This window comes from Bos indicus, chromosome 17 (genome assembly GCF_029378745.1).
Source record: "Bos indicus isolate NIAB-ARS_2022 breed Sahiwal x Tharparkar chromosome 17, NIAB-ARS_B.indTharparkar_mat_pri_1.0, whole genome shotgun sequence".
NCBI lineage: Eukaryota > Metazoa > Chordata > Mammalia > Artiodactyla > Bovidae > Bos > Bos indicus.
The window spans coordinates 55,891,106-55,913,492 of record NC_091776.1 but is presented as its reverse complement, the minus strand read 5'-3'; positions in this window follow the sequence as shown (position 1 = coordinate 55,913,492).

The window sequence follows — 22,387 nt, the reverse complement described above, 5'->3', positions numbered from 1 at the left end:
TAGGTGTCTACCAGCTGGAGCCAAATGGAAATGGAATGAGGTGAGGCTCCGTTTGGAGTGTGGGATAAACCCATCTGTCTCAGGCCCCCATGGTGGGAGACACTTCCGCCAGAACTGGCTGAAAATGGTGAGAGCCCTTCAGAACTCAGATTGTCATCAGAGAAGGGGGCGTGGCTGGGCCAAATGAGGACCGAAGGCACTTAAGTCACAAAGAATGACCCTTCTCTCATGGACAGAGCTGAAAGAAGAATCGAAACTCTTTTCTGATTCAATAGGCTCAGAGGGAGCACTCACATTGTCTACAGGCACCATGGGTACTGATTTAAATGATAATCATTGTTAACAATTATTGGTCACTTATTATATGCCAGGTGCTGTCTTGAACACTTTATATGCAATATCTTTTTAAAATATTCATAACAATTCTATGAAAAAGGGATTATCATCCCTTTTAATGAGAAAACCAAGGCTCAGAGAGTTTGCAGCAAATAGGTTCCAAGGGACAGAATTCCAGTTTAGACTAATTTAGAAATTTGTTGGAATACAATGAAGGATTGAAACAGCGAGCTAGAGGATGGACAAAAACACGCCTGGATCTTTGAATGCAGCTGGTACCAGGGCCCTTTCTGTCTGTGCACCAGCCATACACTGTCCTGCTACAAGCCTTCCTCTTACACAGATGGCAGTATGGCTTCTGGTCTCCCCCAGGCTCTCCTCCTCTGTTCTGGTTTTTTTAATTCCAGGGAAAAGCTCTAATTGGCCCAGCTTGGGTTAAGTGTCCACCTTGGACCAATTAATAGTGACCAAGAGAGTGAAATCACGTAAGAACATGGCAGCTCACTCAAGTACATGGGTTGGAGTTGGAGGAAGGGAAAAGGAAAACAATTTCCCCAAAGATGGGTAATATATTTTCCCGGAAGAAAGGAAAAACAGCCTGTCACAGCTGACTGATTATTGATGGAGGTAACAGCAAGGCATAATGGGTTTTCCACATGTGTGCGTGCTCAGTCATGTCTGACTCTTCGAGACCCCATGGACTATAGCCTGCCAGACTCCCTGGTCCATGGGATTCTCCAGGCAATAATACTGGAGTGGGTTGCCATGCCCTTCTCCAGGGGATCTTCCTGACCCAGGGATCAAACCCAAGTCTCCCACATTGCAGGTGGATTCTTTACCATCTGAGTCCCCAGGGAAGCCTATAGCTGACTACCTCCAGAAATGAAAGCTACAAGTCTTTTAAGTATGGAGGAAAGTGGCTCCTCCTTAAAGTTACACCACTATGAAATTCCTCTGAGGATTTGGGGTTCAGACCACTTACGACATTTCAACTCAGTCTAACATTATTTTAACTTTTACCATATATTGGCATTATGTGCCAAGCTGGTACACAGCATGGGCTCAATACATATTTGTTGAGTGAATTATGCAAAGATGAACAGGGGGTCCCTGTGACCAACAGAAAAGATGGGAAAAATCCAAGTGTCGCTAATAGATAAATAAACAAAATGCGATATATACATACAATGGAATATTATTTAGCCATACATACAAATATAGTTCTAGCTCATGCTACCACATGGATTAACCACAAAAACATTATAGATCAGACACAAAAGGATAAATGTTATATCATTTCACTTATATGAAATATATAAAATAAGCAATCGGTAGAAGCCCCATATTATAGTCTAACAGGGACCTAAGAAAACAGCCCAAAAGAAATGTATAGAGAATTCCCAAAGCCCAAACAAATTAAACATCACATTGATTTGATTGGAGGGGCAATAAGTTAGGAACGTCATCAAGGAAGGAGGTAGCATTTAAGGTAGGACTTGAAAATGAAATGGGATTTCAACAGGCAGAAATGTTAGGGAAAACAAAATGTGCACCAAGAAGAACCAACTTTGTGACTAAAAGCATGGAGGCGGGGGTGGACAAGCCACCCAGTGCTGTGTGCTTGTCTGTGTGGCCAAGTATACATGGCATGAAATTGGCCACCTTCCCCTTATTAGGCACATAATTCATTCACATTAATCGCATTCACACTGCTGTGCAGCCATAACCACTATGAAAACCTTCTCATCCTCCCAACGAAAACTCTGTACCCATTAAACAACAACTCTCCAATCTCTGGAACATGGTCACTTCTAGTCTACCTTCCGTTTCTATGGATTGCTTATTTTATATATTTCACATAAGTGAAATGATATAACATCTATCCTTTTGTGTCTGATTTATATACTCAATTTTTTTTTGGTTAATCCATGTGGTAGCATGAACCTGAACTATATTCTTAAGTATGGCTGAATAATATTGCATTGTGTGTATATATCACTTTTTGTTTATCTGTTAGGGACACTTGGGTTTTTCCCCACCTTTTTTGTTGTTGTTCAGTTACTAAGTCATGTCCAGCTCTTTGTGATCCGTGCACTGCAGTACACCAGGCTTCCCTGTCCTTCACTGTCTCCTGGAGTTTGCTCAAATTCATGTCCATTGAGTCGGTGATACTATCTAACCATATCATCCTCTGTTGCCCTCTTTTCCTTTTGCCGTCAATCTTTCCGAGCATCAGGGTCTTTTCCAGTGAATTGGCTCATCAGGTGGCCGAAGTATTGGAGCTCCAGCTTCAGTATCAGTCCTTCTGAAGAATGTTCAGGGTTGATTTCCTTTAGAATTGACTGGTATGATCTCCTTGCAGTTCAAGAGACTCTCAAGAGTATTCTCCAGCACCACAACTTGAAGGCATCAGTTCTTTGGTGTTCAGCCTTCTTTATGGTCCAGCTCTCACATCCATACATGACTACTGGAAAAACCATAGCTTTGACTATACAGACCTTTGTTGGCAAAGTGATGTCTCTGCTTTTTAATATGCTATCTAGGTTTGTCGTAGCTTTCCTTCCAAGGAGCAAGCATCTTTTAATTTCATGGCTGCAGTCACCATCCCCAGTGAGTTTGGAGCCCAAGAAAATAAAATCTGTCAGTGCTTCCACTTTTTTCCCATCTATTTGCCATGAAGTGATGGGACCACATACCATGATCTTTGTTTTTTGAATGTTAAATTTTAAGCCAGTTTTTTCACTCTCCTCTTTCACCCTCATCAAGAGGCTCTTTAGTTCCTCTTCACTTTCTGCCATTAGAGTGGTGTCATCTGCATATCTGAGCTTGTTGATATTTCTCCTGGGAATCTTGATTCCAGCTTGTAATTCATCCAGCCCAGCATCTCACATGATGTACTGTGCATATAAGTTAAATAAGCAGGGTGACAATATACACCCTTCTCATACTCCTTTCCCAATTTTGAACCAGTCCCTTGTTCTGTGTAATGTTCTGTTACTTCCTGACTTGATTGAGAATACAAGTTTCTCAGGAGACAGGCAAGGTGGTCTGGTATTCCCATCTCTTTAAGAATTCCACATTTGTTGTGATCCACACAGTCAAAGACTTTAGCGTAGTCAATGAAGCAGATGTTTTTCTAGAATTCTGTTTTTTCTATGATCCAATGAATTTTGGCAATTTGATATCTTATTCCTCCGCCTTTTCTAAACCCAGTTTGTACATCTGGAAGCTCTCAGCTCACGTACGGTTGAAGCCTCGCTTGGAGAATTTTGAGCATTACTTTGCTAGCATGTGAGATGAGTACAATTGTGTGGTAGTTTGAATATTCTTTGGCATTGTCCTTCTTTGGGTTTGGAATGAAAAGTGACTTTTTCATTCTGAGGACACTTTTGAGTTTTCCAAATTTGCTGGCATATTGAGTGCAGTACTTTAACAGCATCAACTTTTAGGATTTGAAATAGCTCAACTGGAATTCCATCATCTCTACTAGTTTTGTTTGTTGTAATGCTTCCTAAGGCCCATTTGACTTCACACTCCAGGATGTCTGACTCTAGGTGAGTGACCACACCATTGTGGTTATCCAAGTCTACTCTTTTGCATAGTTCTTCTGTGTATTCTTGCTACCTCTCCTTAATATCTTCTGCTTCTCTTAGGTCCTTACTATTGCTGTCCTTTATCCTGCCCATCCTTGCATGAAATGTTCTGTTGATATGTCCAGTTTTCTTGAAGAGGTCTCTATTCTTTCTCATTGTCTTTCCCATTCTGTTTTTTCCTCAACTTCTTTGCATTGTTCACTTAAGAAGGTCTTCTTATCTCTCTGCTATTCTCTGGAACTCTGCATTCAGTTGGGCATATCTTTCCCTTTCTTTCTTGCTTTTTGCTTCTCTTCTTTCCTCAGCTATTTGTAAAGCCTCCTCAGACAATCACTTTGCATTCTTGCATTTCTTTTCTTGGGGATGATTTTGGTCACTGCTTCCCGTGCAGTGTTAACAAATTTCTATCCGTAGTTCTTAAGGCATTCTGTTTACCAGATCTAACCTCTTGAATCTATTCATCACTTCCATTGTATAATCATAAGGGATTTGATTTAGGTCATACCTTAATGGCCTAGTGTTTTTCCCTACTTTCTTCAATTTGAGCCTGAATTGTGCAGTAAGGAGCTGATGATCTGAGCCGTAGTCACCTCCAGGTCTTGTTTTTGCTGACTATATAGAGCTTCTCCATCTTTGGCTGCAAAGAATATAATCAATCTGATTTTGATATTGACCATCTGGTGATGTCCATGTGTAGAGTCGTCTCTTGGGTTGTTGAAAAGTTGTGTTTACTATAACTAGCATGTTCTCTTGACAAAATTCTGTTAGCCTTTGCTCTACTTCATTCTGTACTCCAAGGCCAAACTTGCCTGTTACTCCAGGTATCTCTTGATTTCCTAGTTTTGCATTCCAATCCCCTATGATGAAAAGGACATCTTTTGTGCGTGTGTGTGTTATTTCTAGTTCTAGTTCTTGTAGGTCTTCATAGAACCATTCAATTTCAGCTTCTTTGACATCAGTGGTTGGGGCATAGATCTGGATTACTCTGTTGTTGAATGGTTTGCCTTGGAAACCAACTGAGATCATTCTGTCATTTTTGAGATTGTACCCAGGTACTGCATTTCAGATTCTTTTGTTGACTTTGAGGGCTACTCCATTTCTTCTAAGGGAATATTGCCCACAGTAGTTGATATAATGGTCATCTGAATTAAATTCATCCATTCCTATCCATTTTAGTTCATTGATTCCTAAGATGTTCACTATTTCCATCTCCTGTTTGACCATGTCCACTTTACTTTGATTCATGGACCTAACATTCCAAGTTCTTATGTAATATTGTTTTTACAGCATCAGACTTTACTTTCACCACCAGACACATCCATAACTGAGTGTCGTTTCCGCTTTGACCCAACCACTTTATTCTTTCTGGAGCTATTAGTAATTGCCCTCTGCTCTTCCCTATTAGCATATTGTATACCTTCTAACCTGGGGGGCTCATCTTCCAGTGTCATATCTTTTTGCCTTTTCATACTATTCATTGGATTCTCACAGCAAGAATACTGGAGTGGTTTGCCATTCCTTCCTCCAGTGGTCCATGTTTTGTCAGAACTCTCCACTATGACCCATTCATCCTGGGTGGCCCTGTAGGGCATGGCTCATAACTTCATTGAGTTACACAAGCCTGTTTGCCATGACAAGGCTGTGATCCGTGAAGGGGTTTCCACCTTTTATCTAGTGTGAATAGTGTTACAGTGAACACCAACATACAAGTATCTGTTCTAGTCTCTGTTTTAAGTTCCTTTGGGTATGTACCTAAAAGAGGAATTCCTAGGAACCACAGCAATTCTATGTTTAGCTGTCTGAGGAATGGCAAAAATGTGTCCCACAAAGACTTTATATTTCCACCAACAATGTTACAAGGGTTCAAGTTTCTCTGCATCCTTATCAATACTTGTAATGTTTCAATACATCACCCCATATATTGGAATATGTATTTATATCCATCCTAGTAAGTATGAAGTAGTACCTCATTGTGGTTTGGTTTGCATTTCCCTAATACCTAAGAATGTTATGCATATGCATCTTTTCACGTGTTTTATTCAAGCCATCCGGTTTTATTGGTGCACAACCCAAGAGCGATAAAGTTATGGTGTTGAGGCTTTATTGTGTACACAAAGGGAGCCAATGATAGTTTGGAGGCAGAAAAGTGTCATTATCAGATATATAAAGTCTGCTCAGAAGAGTGTACAATGGAGACAGAGCACCAGTTAGAAGGCTATTTCAATGGTCCAAGTGAGGGTCAGTGTGAGCCTGAGCCAGGGAGGCGACAGTGATGATGGAAGGTAAAGGACAGACCCCAGAGATATCATCCCTTCAGCACACTGGAAGCAACCCGAGTACAGTCATAAGGGTCATGTAAGTGTGGTACAGCCTGTCTGAATAATTGCTCCACATCCATAAAAAAAGATGCAAATGAATAAGTAATGAAACCAAAAGATATTCACAATATATCAAGTGAAAAAAAAATAAGGTTACAATACAGAATGTACATCATGATCCCATTCTCAGATAGATGATATATAGTTAGCTCAGGAGGGCAGATACTGAGGGGAAAGAGACCCTGAAAAAGCATAGCTCAGGAGGGCAGATACTGAGGGGAAAGAGACCCTGAAAAAGCATGCACATGAAAATGTGATTAATGGTCATTCTTCTAAACTCCCAAGAAGTTACTCTCTGTGCTCTAATTTTCTTCATTGCCCTTAATACTTTCTGAAAATGCCTTATCCACTTGTTCATCTGTTTTTAAATTCCAGGAAAGAAAGAGTCCTTCTTTCTTTCCCTTTATTCCTAGAATCTAGAAAAAATCATAGGTGAATCTCTATAGATACTGTTCAGTGAAATTGCTTGATGATGAGATCCAACCTTTTTTTTTCTTATTTTTTTTTTAAATATGCAGTGGTTTTATGACTTTCACCATAAGAAAAAATGGCAAAGTGAGACATTAAAAGGTACCATTCTCGCCACCAGCAATACCCATCACCACCACCCACTGCCAACTCCACTGGTTCTTTGATCATGGCCATGGTCCCCAGAAGGACCTCACAGTCAGAGGCTAACTCCAGACACCAGTAGCACAACATCAGAGTGCTTTGCTCAGCCTGTGAATCCACCAGTGCCTCCCTTGCCTTCCTCCAGCTTCCTAGGTACCTGCTTTGTCCATCTGTGCCCACTTAGCACAGAGGATATTAATAACATCATTACACCCCCCATAGACTCAGGAGCTCAGAATAACCTGCCATCACTAAGGCAGGCACTCAGAATATTTCCAGGAAGAGGAAGTCACCAAACTGTACCTGTGTCTGTCCTGTCCTCATTCCCTCACCTCCTTTGCCCCCAATCCTGAGGGCAATGGAGATCATTATTATACAGCAGAGCGAGCTGGAGTCGGGGAAGGAACCCAGGCTGTGGGCACAGAAAAGGAAGAATGAAGGCAAGTAGATGGCTCGTTCTGTCCTTTTCAAGTCAGGTATTGATTGCCCGGTATTGTTCCAGCCAACAGAAGCAGGCCCAGTTTGGTTCAGAAACAAACGAAAGCTTTAATTGTTTGATCAAAGAATTGTCAACTACCAATTCATTTGCCATTTGACTCTGTAGGAGTTGAATCCTGTGCTGCTGCAGCTGTTGACCTTCAATACACCCTGAGGGAGTTCAGGGTGGAGAATGAGATACTTTATGCTCCAGGAAACTAGTGGAACATGTCTTTAGATAGTTAGATATTTTTAGGAATTGATCCCAATCCTTGCATCTCCTCATATCTAGAAAAGCAATCAATCTCATGGTGACATCAGCTCCTCGTGATTAGTAGAAAACCTTTTGTAAGACAAGTGCTTGATTGCACCAAGCTCCCCTTTCGCCAAAACCATACATATTGACCTTCTCCCACTGTTGGGAGCAGTTTCTCAAAGTTATCTGAGGTGCTGTCTCCTTGGCTGCAATCCTCATTTTGTCCCAAATAGAATTTAACTCACAACTTTCACGTTGTTCATCTTTTTTAGTCCACAGAATGGAGACATGTAAACCCCAGCTCTAGAGAATAGGCACTCAGGACAGGCTGTGGTTGGGAGCCACTTTATAGCACCCAGGTCAGCAGAAGGGGCGGGGCTCTCACAGGTCAGGCGCATGCGCTGTTCACAGCTCCCCCCTGCTCAGTGCCATGTGGGCAACATCTCTGCAAATCGCGCCGCCATTTTGCACTAGGAGGTCTGGCCTGAAGTGCCTGGAGTAAGGCGTCTGCCAGGCGCCTGCAGCTCCCTCCGTGGAGGAAGTGAAACCAGACCAAATCCTAAGGAAAAAAGGTTAGACTTATTTCCTTGGAATTGTTCACGGGCTTTGCGGGTGACAAAGGCCTCCGCTTGTCTTTCGTTGTCCTGCTCCTCACTGTCAGGGGGCCCTCAGGACTTAGGGCATCTTCTGTGGAGGTGCAGAGCTCCCCCTGAACGCCCCTAGAATTGCCCTAGCTGCCTTCAGGCCTGTAGGGTGGTCAGTAGGTCTCGGCCCTGACTGTTTATCCCCGGAGCGGCCTCAGTTTGTCTACTGCGAGACAAAGGAAGCCTGACAATTGAGAGTGCGTGGCCCAGAGATTAGCAGCAGCACATGGTCGCAGGTTTTTCCTAAAAGTGAAGCTCTCTCGGTCTTCGGCTTGCAGGCAGGCAAGCCTGCTGTGGTGTGGAGGCTTGCTGCCGCGGTGGACTCTTCCTGGTCAAGCTTTGGTTGTGTTTTGTTTTCTTGGAGAAGAAGCTTAAAGTCAGAGGTTTGCATAAGTAGTCGAGGGGGCTGTGATCCCAGGTTGCCTGGCTAGAGGTTGGGGCTTCGGGGCCTTTTCCTTCGAATGTGTTGCAGCCCCAGAGTGACCCCTGCAACTTCAGGGCAGATGGGTGGGATGTAAAGTGGGGTCAGTCCACTTGGGGGCGAGCTGGGTTTCCAGGTTTTTAGGTACACCCAGGTCCCAATACAGGGAAGCAGCTGGTCACCACATTCCATGAGAGCTTTTGGAGTTTGTCTCGCCTGGAGGGCACGTTTGAGTTGTTCCATTTCAGGGGGCTCAGGTGTCCCTTGTCTCAAGCTTGAGGAATGGGTTTTCTATCTGTGAGCTCTAACACACTGAACTTTACCTGACTGTTTGGGGCTAGCTGCTTGCGAGCCGGGCAGTTGGAAGCAGCTGCGTCTTATTTTCCCGAGTCTCCTGGCACAGCCCACCTGAGGTTCATTTTCAGGTCTGATTGGCTCCCTCAACTTTCACGAAAGATTGGAGTCTCCAAGCTGAGTGCAAGGTCCACTTTATGACCAGGGCACTTATTCACTTAGTCACTTGAGACACAAATGCTGGACCACTATCACTTTCCAAGGATCCTGGAACCCAGACCAGGGTGGCAGGGGTGGGATTATTTCTTTTAGTAGTGCCTTTAGCTACTTGAGCTGCTGTTTCACTTCTAGCAGGATACACTTTCCTGTCCCACCCAGATAATGTGTCTGCCAGCACCAAGAGGTGCCTGAAATTGCCAGGTATTCTGGGCATGACAGTGAAATCCGCCAGTCTTTCCCAGAACATGTTTCTCAGGTCTGAATGGGCCTTATCTGGGGGCCTCCTTATATGGGGTCTGGTGTTGGGTTGTTTGTGTGCAGATGGAGCTGGTCTCAGCTCTCCAGACTGATTGTATGTTTCATTCCTGAAGTTACCCTGATCTCAAATAACCAGTTTTAAAGGGCTTTGCTTCCCTACTGAGTTCCAAGATGAGCCTCCCTGATGGCTTGACAAGCTGCAGTTGGGGGAAAGAAGTACTGCTCATTTTCATTAACTAGCCACCCAAGGCCTCCCAGACCTCTGTTGAAGCCGCATTCTAGGGCTTTTTCTCATTCTTCCTTTGTATAGATTGGAGAATAATTGGATGGATCTGGACTTTAAGGTATGAGAGTTAGTTGCCAAGTTACTGGTTCTAGGCCTGCTGTTTTGGCAGTTGCAACCATCTTGTTTCCCTTTATCACCTCTGCACCCGCTCTTGGTGACCCCGATGGTGAATCATTGCCACTTCTTTTGGAATCTGCGTAGCTTCTAAGAGTTTCCGTATGCTGAAGCCACAATTGCCTGTTTATTCTCTGCAGTAAGTGTATCTCTTTCTTCCCCAAAGCCCTGTGCGCATGTAGAATGGTATATGCATACCAGGAATGTGTGAAAACTTTTAATATCTTCCCTGTTCCGAGCCCTAAGTCTTGGGTTCAGGCTCTCAGCCTGGCTTCTGGGGCAGAAGTCCCTGGAGATAGGTTTATGCCTCCATGACTTGGGTTTAGGAGGTCACTGTGTATTCCAGCAGCCTTTTTCCTTTTCCCATAAAACCACTTCTGTCTGTGAACCATTCCCCCTTGACATTCCCTTTCCTGTGTCACAGCAACAGGAATAGATCATATCTGTGGCTTCTATATAATCATGCTCCAGGGGCCCCATTTCTGTGGTGGGGGGCAGGATTTAGCGTATTTAGATTTTTATGGTAACCACTGCGTTGTCTGAAAGTATAACCTGAGCTCAAATCGACCTTCTGTAGGAAACCCGTTCTCTTCCCTTAGAACTTGCCAGAGTCTGAACCTGGTGTCAAGTCAAACAGCAATCGGTTAACTGTTCAGCCTCCTTTTGAAGGGTTGTAGCAGCTACCACTGCCCAGAGGCAGGCCACCTCTTACAGATTTGATCTAATTGTTTAGAGAATTAAGCAGGGGCATCCGGTCCCATTATTTCCTGGCAAATAGAAAGGGAAAAAAATGGAAACAGTGACAGATTTTATTTTCTTGGGCTCCAAGATCACTGCGGACAGTGAATGCAGCCATGATATTAAGACACTTGCTCCTTGGAAGCAAAGTATGACAAACCTAGACAGTGTATTAAAAAGGAGAGACATCACTTTGCCAACAAAGGTCCAGATAGTTAAAGCTGTGATTTTTCCAGTAGTCATGTACCCGATGTGAGAAGGAACCCTAGGTAGCTCACTCTAGTTTGTGGTATTTGAGCCTTTTTCTTGGATACTTGCCATCCTTTATTGGCTAAATGGTGCAAAGTGCAAATACAACAACTGGATACAAATATGAAGTTGATTCCAATAGAGATAAGAATCTGAGAAAGTGTCAACAAACTTTTTCTAATAATGACCAGATGGTACATATTTTAGGTTTTGGGTCCTATGGTATGTCACAAGTACTCTGCCGCTGTAGTGTGAAAGCAGCCACAGCCAGTGCATAAGCAAAACTAGGCATTGTTGAATCCCAGTAAAGCTTTATTTACGGACACCGAAATTTGAATTGCATACAGTTTTCATGTATCACAGAATTTTTTTTTAACTAATTTCAGAAATTATTCTTAGCTCACAGGTTATCTAAAAGCAAGTGCCAGACTGGATTTGGCTTCTGGAATGTAGTGTGACTATCCTGTGTGTGTTAGTTGCTCATTCATGTCTGACACTTTGTGACCCCATGGATTCCAGGGTTCCTCTGTCCATGGGATTCACCAGGCAAGAATACTGGAGTGGGTAACCATTTTCTTCTCCAGGGGGATCTTCCTGACCCAGGGATCAAACTTGGGTCTTCTGCATTGCAGGTGGACTCTTTACCATATGAGTCACCAGGGAAGCCCTTGGCTATCGTAAATTGTCAGTTAATCTTAAATATAAATAATAATAATTTAAAATATTACTTTAAGTTATTTTAGAGAGAATTAGTTTTGAGAATTTGCTAAGTATCAGGTGCTATGTTAAATCTTTTTCACTATAATAGTATTACACTTATATTGGGTTGGCCTAAAAGTTCATTTGGGTTTTTTTTTTTCCCCTGTAAGCTATTACAGGAAAACCAGAACAAACTTTTTGGCAAACCCAGTAATTAAACTTTCCAGTGGACTTTCTGAGTGGTAAAGGAGAGAGTGGTATTGCAGCTACTTTTCCAAGAATTGAGCATGGCTATGGGTGATGTCAGCCTATGAACATCATCCATTTTATCTATCTCTTTTTAGAGAAAGTGTTGAAACAGCTGACCTAATCACCTCCTCTCAAAACTCACCAAATGCCAAATAAGGGATCATAAAGTTCAATCCTTGCACTTTATTAAAGAATATCTTTAAAAGGCACCTAAACACAGCAGTCATCCTCCATGTCTCCTGGCCCTAGTTACTACTGCCTTCCCCTCAATGGTCGTCCAGGTTTTGGTCACAAGTTGACAAGTGGGAATCACAGAAAACCAGGTGGCCTTGGGTCAGCAGAGCATCTTGCCCCAACCAGGGAACATCTGGCTAAAAGTGACTCTTTCTGGGTGGGGAGAAACAAGTATAATAGGTATCTAGGCAGGAAACACTGCCCTGTTTATTGCTGGAAAACTGTTTGCCAGATTAAGAGCTCTCTGGGGGCCTTTGAAGATGTTTGGCAAAACCCAGTCCCAAAAGCTGATGTGTGCTCAGAAAAAAAATCTGTGGGCCTCTAAAAACTGAGCAGCCAAAAGGCTACCTCCCCAGAAGCCTGTTAATGGAGCAGCATGACAGGTTCCACTTCCAAAGAGAATGCATGGGAGGTAGCTACCATGTCTTTAAGACATGTTCCTTTTCCAGGAATTAGTCAGGCACTCCAGCCTGGCCCTTCAACTTCTTTGGAGCAATTTGCACAACTGTAGTTAGTCACTTGTATGTGTTTTATACCCACAAGCCCCAAACCTGTTCCCTGTGCTATACTAGCAAAGTGCCCGGTGGTGGTTTAGTTGCTAAGTTGTGTCCAACTCTTGCGACCCCATGGACAGAGGAGCCTGACAGCCCCCAGTCCATGGGATTCTCCAAGCAAGAATACTGGAGTGGGTTGCCATTTCATTCTCCAGGCAAAGTGCCAGACACATGATAAAAACATTGACCACACAATGAGTTACCACCTCACACCCATTAGGATGTCACTGTCAAAAGAAATAGCACCTGTTTGGGGATGTTTTCGGTCACATGAGCCAAGAAATCCTCTCAGGCTCATCTTGGACTCCAGGGAGTGTGGGAGTAAGTGGAAAGAGTGGGGAAGAATGTGACTACAAATGGATAGCACAAGGGATTTTTTCAGAGTGATAAGACTCGTGGTCATGGTCATTACACAGATCTATGCATATGTTAAAATTCCTAGAGCTGAACAGTCCCCAGAGCCAGTTTTTCTGTGTGTTAATTAAAAAAAAAATAAAATGTATTAACAAAATGTAAGGGGGGAAAAAGTGGACAAAAAAATACTAACCTGCTTATATAATCAGGAAATTCTGAACAGTAAGGAAATGGAACTATTAGAAATTTTTTATTTAATCTGGTAATTTAAAACCCAGAGGATGGGCTAAAAGGCAATTTAAACATAGCTAAGTAGAAAATTGATCTAACTAAAAAATTCTGAAGAAATTACCCAGAAAGCCACATGGAGACAGATAAAATTTATGAAATAAATATCAAGTGACACAGAAGATAGATAAGAGGGCTGAACAAATATCTAATCAAAATTTATGTAAAGAATAGAATAGAAAACATGACATTTGAAGATAGGATGGTTGTGGTTTTTCAAAATGAATAAAAAATGTGGATCTGGAGATTAAGAAGCCCAGCAAATCCCAACCAGAGCAGATAAAGGTCTTACTTACTATATGTTATGCATCATGGTACAATTACAAATAGCAAAACAAAAACCTTAAAAGCAGCCAGAAGGAAAGAAGGTCATTTGTAAAGAAAAGGCAAGTAAACAGACAGCACGCATCTTACCAGTAACAATGAAAGCCAGCTGTGAGTGAAATAACAGCCTTAAAATACAAAGCAGAAATAACTGTCAAACTAGTATTGTGCTCTCTGAAAAAGCTGTCTTCCAAGAATGTGGACTACATACAGACATTTTCCAAAAATCAAAAACTGGAATAGTTTATTCCCAGTGCTCAGTCGTGTCCAGCCCTTTGGGACCCTATGGACTACAGCCCACCGAGCTCTTTCCATGGAGTTCTCCAGGCAAGAGTACTGGAGTAAGTTGCCATTTCCTACGCCATTATTCCCAATAGATCCCACTAATAAAGATCCTGAAAGATATATTTCATAAAGAAGAAAAGTAATCCCATAAGGAAAATCTGAAATATAGGAAGGTATAATACCAAAGACATTGGTAAATAGGTAAATATAAACAAATATCTATAAAAATGAACATAATAGTAATACTTGATTTGTGGGATATAAAAATAGGCTTAAAATATTGTCATGGAAATGTGAGCACTTTCCAAGGCTTTACAAATGAGTGTATATATATATATATATATATGTATATTCCATTGACCCTTGAACAGCATGGTTTTGAACTGTATGGGTTCATTTACAGACAGATTTTTTTTCAATACATACTACAGTACAGCACAATCTGCTGCTTGTTGAATCCACAGATGAACTGCAGATACGGAAGACCTACTCTAAAATTATATGCAAACTTTGACTGCCTCTAGCCCCCACATTTTTCATATATATGTGTGTGTATGTGTGTATAGATAAATGTGTGTATGAATATAATTCAGCCATAAAAATGGCAGTCCTGCCACTTGAATTTTTTGACAGTATGAATGAAGCTAGAGTACATTATCCTATGTGAAATAAGCAAGACAAGTTGTGTATAATCTCACTTATATTTGGAATCTCAAAGAACCGAATTCACAGAAGTAGAGAGTATATTGATAATTGCAGGATCTGGGCCTGGGGGAAATGAGATATCGGTCAAAGAATACAGACTTCCAGGTATAAGTTCTGGGGATCTAATGTACAGCATGGTGACAGTAGTTAGCAGTGTTGAACACCTGAAAGTTGCTGAGAAAATAGATCTTAAATGTTCTCACCATAACAACAAAAAAATGATATTCTATGAGATGAAGGATGTGTTAATAACCTTATCGTGACAACCACTTCTCAATATATATTTATATTAAATCCTCACATTGTACACCTTAAACTGATACAACATAGCATGTCAACAATATCTCAACAGAGCTGGGAAAAAAGCAATAATACAAATTAAAAGTAGTCATCACATTATGAATAACAAAAAGAGGAAATATTCTTCCCATATTTGAAACTGTTCTCCAATTCAAAAAGTTGCTCATATCATTGACAAAAAGTGAAATTTGCACAAGTCTTGATCCTTTCGTTTTTGCCTCTCTCATTAACCTAAGCAAAAATGTCAGCTAACATTATTGTCAAAGCTACACTCATTCATCAGTGAAATCATAGACTAAGAGTACAAGAGTTTGATGAAAATCAACAAAAGGATTCTGTGAGAATTAATTGGGTATTTGGAGTTTACAATAAAGAATATTGTGTTTTTAATTATTTGTAAACTGAATGTTACACATCCTTTATATACTAAAATTTATTATAAACACATATAACTTATATGTGTGTAGATAGATAAATGGAGTTTTCCGGAGCAGTCACTACAAAAGCTGTATGAAGAGATACTTCTAAAAGCACTAAGTGGAATCTTTAAAAGTATTCAAATAACATATAGGAAAGCAAGAAATGAGCAACAGGGAAGCAAACAGAAACCACATAGTCAATGGAAGACTTATTGTCTTAAATGTTAAATGATCTGAATATACCAATTAAAAGGCAGAAACTGGCAGCTTGGCAAAGCAACCAACAAAGCAAGATCAACTATATCCTGCCTTCAAGAAACTCACTTCAAGTGCAGTGTCATAGGTTAAATTAAAAGGATAAAAAATATATACTATACAAACATTAATTTTTTAAAGGGAGAAATGACTGTAATATCAGAAAAAGGCCTCAGAGCAAAGAAAATTACTAGAAACAAAGACATTACATAATGAGAAAAGAATTCATCAGGAAGACCTAACAGTTTTAATTATGTGCACATCAAACAGTAGAACCTCACGATAGATGAGAGGAGAAATAAAAAAAAACCACCGTTGATGTTAGGACTTCAACATCCTCTTCTCAGCAATAGAATTACTAAAAGAAAATCAGCAAGGATACAGAAAATCTGGACCACTCATGCAACAGTATTTAATTGACATATATAAAAGATTCCAGCAACAGTAAAATAAACACATTTTTTTTCCTAGTGCTCATGGAATATTGACCAAGGTAGATTATATTCCGGTCCATAAGACAAACTCAGCAAAAAATTTTAAATCAGAAAATGGTCAAGGATATAAGAGACAGCTGAAGAACTATTCCAGATTGAAGGAGGCTTGATAACAAAATTCAGTGCCTGTTCTAGATGCAGTCAGGACCACCTATTGGGACAGGATCTGTAGGTGAGATGGCAGTGTTGCACCAGGGTTGATGTCCTTACTTGAAGGGTTGTATGGTGATTACATAGGAGACTGTTCTTGTTTGGAGAAATACAGGAGAGTTTAGAGGGGATAAAGCAACACATCTGTGGCTTATGTTCAGGTGATTCATAAAAACTAATGATAATGAGTTTGCACACACACAGAGACATTATAGAAAGAAAAAGAGAATAATGAAGTAATGGAGTGAAATGTTAAAATGTTGAGAATCTGAGTAAAGGAGAGAACAGACGTTTTTGCTGTTCTTCCAACTTTCCCATAACTTTGAGATTATTTTGGGGTCTCAAAGAGTCGGACACGACTGAGCGACTGAACTGAACAACATAAATTATGTTGAAACAATGAAAGTTAAATATATACATATTAGCAAAAGCTGGAGGAATACATTCACTAAAAGAAACACAAAGTAGATTCTTCAGACAAGACTTATGTAGTTAAAGAAATTTCAACAATCCGGTACTTCTGCAAGGAGAAATTAGTAGGCCAACCAGTGGAACAGACCCACATGTATTTAGATATTTGACTCATGACAAATTATTAACGGTGCTATGTTAATCAGATATTTACATGGAGAAAGAATATTGACCCCTTCTCACCCCATTCACTGCATATCCCATTTTCACAAAGGATGCTATGAGATTTAGATTCACAGTCAGGAGATAGAAGGCATCCTCCCCACTTCTTCACTGATCAGAGGTTACCATGGTAGCACTTCAAGCTGTGGGCAGGATTAGGAACTTGTACCTTTGGCATGGAAATCAGGGTTTCAGGATAGGACCAGCAGCAATGGGGTACACCCAGATGGCTGCACAGCAGAGTACCAGAGCTGATGGGTTCAAGCACAGGAGACTTGACATAGTGACTGAAGCTGGCAGACCTGCCTGCAAGCTTATGTGACACACCACCAGAGTCTACCACACAGAAATGGAGGATCCCTTGCCATAATCTGGAAGTTCTGGGTACGTGGGTAGAGGCAAGGGCCAGTTGGCTCTTCCTGTTTCAGTGACTCCAGTTGAACTCACAGGAACACAAACCGATGAGCTCTCCATTGGTCTGGATTAGGTTTTATCTATTACTACCTCCATGTCCCCAGTGCCTGGCATAGGGTAAATGTATTGACTCAGGCTGCTGTAATAAAGTACCATAGACTGAGAGGTTTAAACACAGGAATCTGTCTTCTCATAATTCCGGAGGCTGAAATTCCTTTGTTGGTGGGGTTGGTTTCTTCTGAGGTTTCTCTCATTGACATGTAGATGACCATCTTCTTCTTGTGTTTCTACCTGATCTTCTCTCTGTGTGTCTGTGTCCAGATTTCCTTCTTGCATTAGGACACCAGTCATTCTGGGTTAGGGCCCACCCTAATGACCTTAATCATCTCTTTGAAGACCCTGTCTCTAAATACCATCCCATTCTGTAGTCCTGGGGGTTAGGACTTCGACATATGAATTTGTTGGGGGCAGAGCACAAAGCAGCCCATAACAGTAGCCATTTGAGACTCTGCTAAGTAAATGAATGAGTGAGTGAATGATAGACGCCTCTGTCTCTTCTGTGAGAGAAGGTTTCAAGCCGAGATGTCTGAACTGAGAGCATGTGGGCATTTATGACTGTCCTGGATCCCTCCTGTTCAACCAGTGAGACAAAGTAGAGGGTGTAGCCGTCCCCAGTGGGACACCAGAGAGCCAAGCTAACTGTTGATACAATCTACTCATTAGGGCTACTGCCTTGATGTCTTCAACTTTGCAGCACTAAACATTGAGGCTAATTTTAAATGCCAAGGAGGCTTCCAGGGGTCAAGGTAAGTCACCTTTTGAAAATTAACCCTTACTATTCCCCAAATCGGAGAAGGCAATGGCACCCCACTCCAGTACTCTTGCCTGGAAAATCCCATGGACGGAGGCACCTGGTAGGCTGCAGTCCATGGGGTCGCTAAGAGTCGGACACGACTGAGCAACTTCACTTTCACTTTTCACTTTCATGCATTGGAGAAGGAAACAGCAACCGACTCCAGTGTTCTTGCCTTGAGAATCCCAGGGATGGGGGAGCCTAGTGGGCTGCCATCTGTGGGGTCGCACAGAGTCGGACACAACTGAAGTGACTTACAGTATTCCCCAAATGCTGTAGAAGACATTTAGACGCACAGAAAAACCACCCTAATAAAGACTTTCATTATCAAGATATATGGTAGAATAAGCTGACCCATAGCCATTTATTTTTTTTTTACTTTATTTATTTTTTATTGAAGGATAATTTCCATGTCAATACAACCATTATGGCCAGTATCCTAATTTCAAATACACAATTCAGTTGTCTTCACATATATCCTTGCAATCATGGGACCACATGCCCAAGTTTTGGTAACTGAGAAAACTATGGTAAAGAACTTGGATAGTAAAATACTAAACCTGCTCCTACTCACCACCTGTAAATATGCATGCTTTGAAGTTAATCATCTCACTGGTCCCTTGAAGTCTTAAGATTGCTTGTCTCTAGATACCCTTGTTCCTTTATATAAAAAAAAATCGTGGCTTTTATACCCATTTATCACTTCATATTTTATTCATTTATTATTTTGACCATGGTTTATTCATTCAGTATTCTTTCATCTGATGGGTATGTACTGACTGTTTACTATGTGCTAGGCACTGTTCTAGACCTCATGTACAGCAGTGAAAGGTTTCTGCTACCATGAAGCTTATGTATTAGTGGGGAAGATAGATGCTAAGTAAATAATAGCAAAAATAATTGAAAAAATGTACTCGAAAACCATGTGAGGATCAGAAATACGATCCAGCTGAAGAGAACAGAATATGCAAAAGCCCTGAGGTAAGAACAAGAGTGAAAGGATATTTGTTCTTGTAAACAAGTAACTTCTCCATTATCCCTTTCATGAGTTTAGACTTAGATCATGGCTACTCTTAAGCTGCATCCTCTAACTTGAAGCATCCCAATGGTTTTAGGTTATCTTGTGCCACCTCAAGTCCTCTCAATAAAAATAACTTTGTCTTTTTTGAATTCCAGTACTTAACACTTATCATGTGTCAGGTACTCTGCTAGGCACTTTACATGCATTTCCTCCTTTAATCCCTATAGCAACCTTGTTAGGGATGGTACCATTTTACAGGCAAGAAAACAGGTTCAGAAAGACTAGATGACTCATCCAAGATCACTCAAGAAGGAAGTGGGAAACAGGGATTTGACTCATCCAGGCATGTGCCATGCCACTTTTGGCTACACTCTATTGGCTACAACCATTATCCACCATCTGATGTGCATGACCCTTGGCCTAAAAGGTACCTAAATTCAGGGAGGCTCTCAGGGAGTCCTCAGGCTCTTCTAAGGAACCTTTCAGTTCTGCCAATTTATTGGTTCCAAATGCCTTTTGGGACCAGAGCCAGGTTGACTTCATCTGCATCTCAAGGGAGGATTTTTTTTTTTAATAGAGGTGCTAAGATTTGAACCCCAAGGCTGAAAAATCATTTGCCTCTTTGGGAAATCTCCCTCAGGTAATTCTGGTGAGCAGCCAGGAAGAGGTTAGGTTTATCCAGCCTGACCTTCCTGATGTAAGCAGTCTGTGCCAGGTTACTTTCAGAAAGTGGAGAATTCATCACACATTATTTTGCTAGTCCTAGTATTGGGGAACCTTCTTTCTTCTTTGCCTGAACTCTGCTCTTCCCAAACTTTGGTCACCTGAAGAAAGTCATCCGATGTCAACCAATACTGTATGGTTGAAAATTCTTATAGCTGATAATTTTGCATCCATTTCCTGGAACCGTGCTGCTTTGTCTGGTTTTTGTAAGGGGGAAAAAGAAAAAAGAAAAAGCACAAGCAGAGCACCTAAGAGTACAAATCATAAAACTGTTTTGTGTGTGTGTGTGCCTTGTTATATTCAAAACTCTGTGTGCTTCATATGCACTTTGCAGAAAGATCAAAGGCACAGAAAGAGAAAAATGGAAAGAGGAACAGGGGAGGAAGCATCTGATAGAGACAGAAAGAAGAAAGATTAGGTCAAATATGGGCTCTACTGACTGTGGTTCTGAATTTTTAAAACCCACTCTGACTCTTACTCAAAAGAACCGTAGAGAAAATTTTCCCTTACCAAGAGCAGTTTGTACCTTCATTGGCCCAAAAGATCCAGGGAAGTTTTAATCCTTAATGCACAAAAATTCCCCAAGAGCCCAAGAAAAGCTTTTTTGCTGGATTGTGATAGAAAACCCACTCCTTTATGTATAATTGAAGACATTTAGGGCAGCATTACAACCCTTCCTGCTTATACACAGCCTCCAAACCCTTGCTAAAGTGCAGCTTTCCCAGGAAGCTCTCTTAAGCAATTAAAAATGGTTATTCCACTGCCTAGAAAGAGTCTGAGCTCATCCCAGCCTTTGCAATTGCAACAACACATTAAGGAATTATTCACTTCACTTGTACTCATTCTACAAACTTTTGTCAAACAATGCTTGCTGAACATGTAGGTGAGGCACAGTACATTTTTTTTTCCCAAGATAAATAGTGAAATGATTATTTTTGATAATAATTTCCTCTTAGTTTCTCCAGTTGATTTCTAATTTGCCAAGTGTAGGAGGTAAAGTTATGTGTGGTCTCTACCCACCTGAGGAAAAATTTGCTTCTGAAATTTTAATACTAGAGTCTGCATCTTCCACATAGGACATCTAATTTCATTCATAGCAAATGTCCTGAATGGAGTGTCAATTTGCATTTCATCTCTGATAAGCACAATTCTCCAAAAATGGAAGGAAACAATGGTTAGACTGTTTAGTTCAGAGCAGTGTTATTCAGTGTGTGATCTACAAACCAGAAGCACCAGATGGACCTAATATTTTATAGAAATAAAAAAGCACTGCTTCAGAGCAGTGATAACCCAGTTGGAGGAATTTTTGCCTCCAGGAAGCACTGAAGATATTTCTGGTTGTTGCCATTGGAAGTGAGGATGCTATTGGATTCTAGTGGGTAGAAGCCAGGAATGCTTCTCAACATTCTCTATGGCACAGGACAGTCCCCACAACTAAAGAATTATCTGACTCAAAATGTCAATAGTGCTGCCCTTGAGAAACTCTTAATTAGGATAGGAAATTGGAAATAGTGGGGTGGGATTGAGAGTAAAAAGTGTTTCAAGATGATAAACAATAGAAGTAAAAGATAAAAATATTGACAAGAGAGTCATGGAACTTGGGCTGTGATCATGGGGACTGCATGCCCTTAGGGAAGTCATTTACCCTCTCTCAGTTTCATTTTACACATTTTATAAATGAGGGGAAAGATTGAACCTAAAGAATGGGATTCTTATCCCTAAGACTCTTTTCAGAATAGATGCATTCTAATTTAGGCAGTTTTTCTCGGCTTAAGTTATCCAAAGATTGCCTCACTGTGTTTGCTGTCTCTGTCATCTTTGCACTTTAAATTTCTTTAAATTTTTACTTTAACGTATTTTTCTATTTTTAAGATATATTTTTAAAGGCAGTGCTATGTCACTGTCATTCATTTATAGCCACTCCTGCTTGTCTTAACTGGAAGTAGGCACCATTAAAAGAAAACAATTTCTGGCAAACTAGAACATCTTTTCACGTTAAGCAATTGTATTTCTTTTGTGGGTTGTCATGTCTGCTGCTCTTATGTATTGGGGTCTGATGAATTTGTATGAGCTTGTTATATGTTAAAGGTATTAACCTGTTTTAAAAAAAATTAAAGCAATGTTGTTAAAGTCTAGCTAGACTTAGAGGCTTGAAACCAGCCCTGGCAGAAGAATAATTGATGTTTAAGAAAAAGAGAGGAAAAGTCTACAAGCAATGTGATGAACTATAGAGAAAATACAAGATAGATAAAGTATTAGAGCCAGTAAGAAAGTTTAGCAAGATTATTGTGTAAAATAACAACATACAAATAGCAGTAAAATTTCAACATCCCAAGAGCTACCAGTGAGAAAATGCAGTAGAAAAAAATATATCCTATTCAGATAGCAACAAAAAATGTACTGTGCCTAGAAATAGAAGACCTTTATTAAAAAAATTATAAAATATTACAAAGATACCCAAAAAGATCCTAGATAAATTAGGGAAGACTTGGAAATGTTATCATTTTTTGTTCCTGTCCATATAATATTTATGTATGTGTTTCAGGAGGCTTATTAAA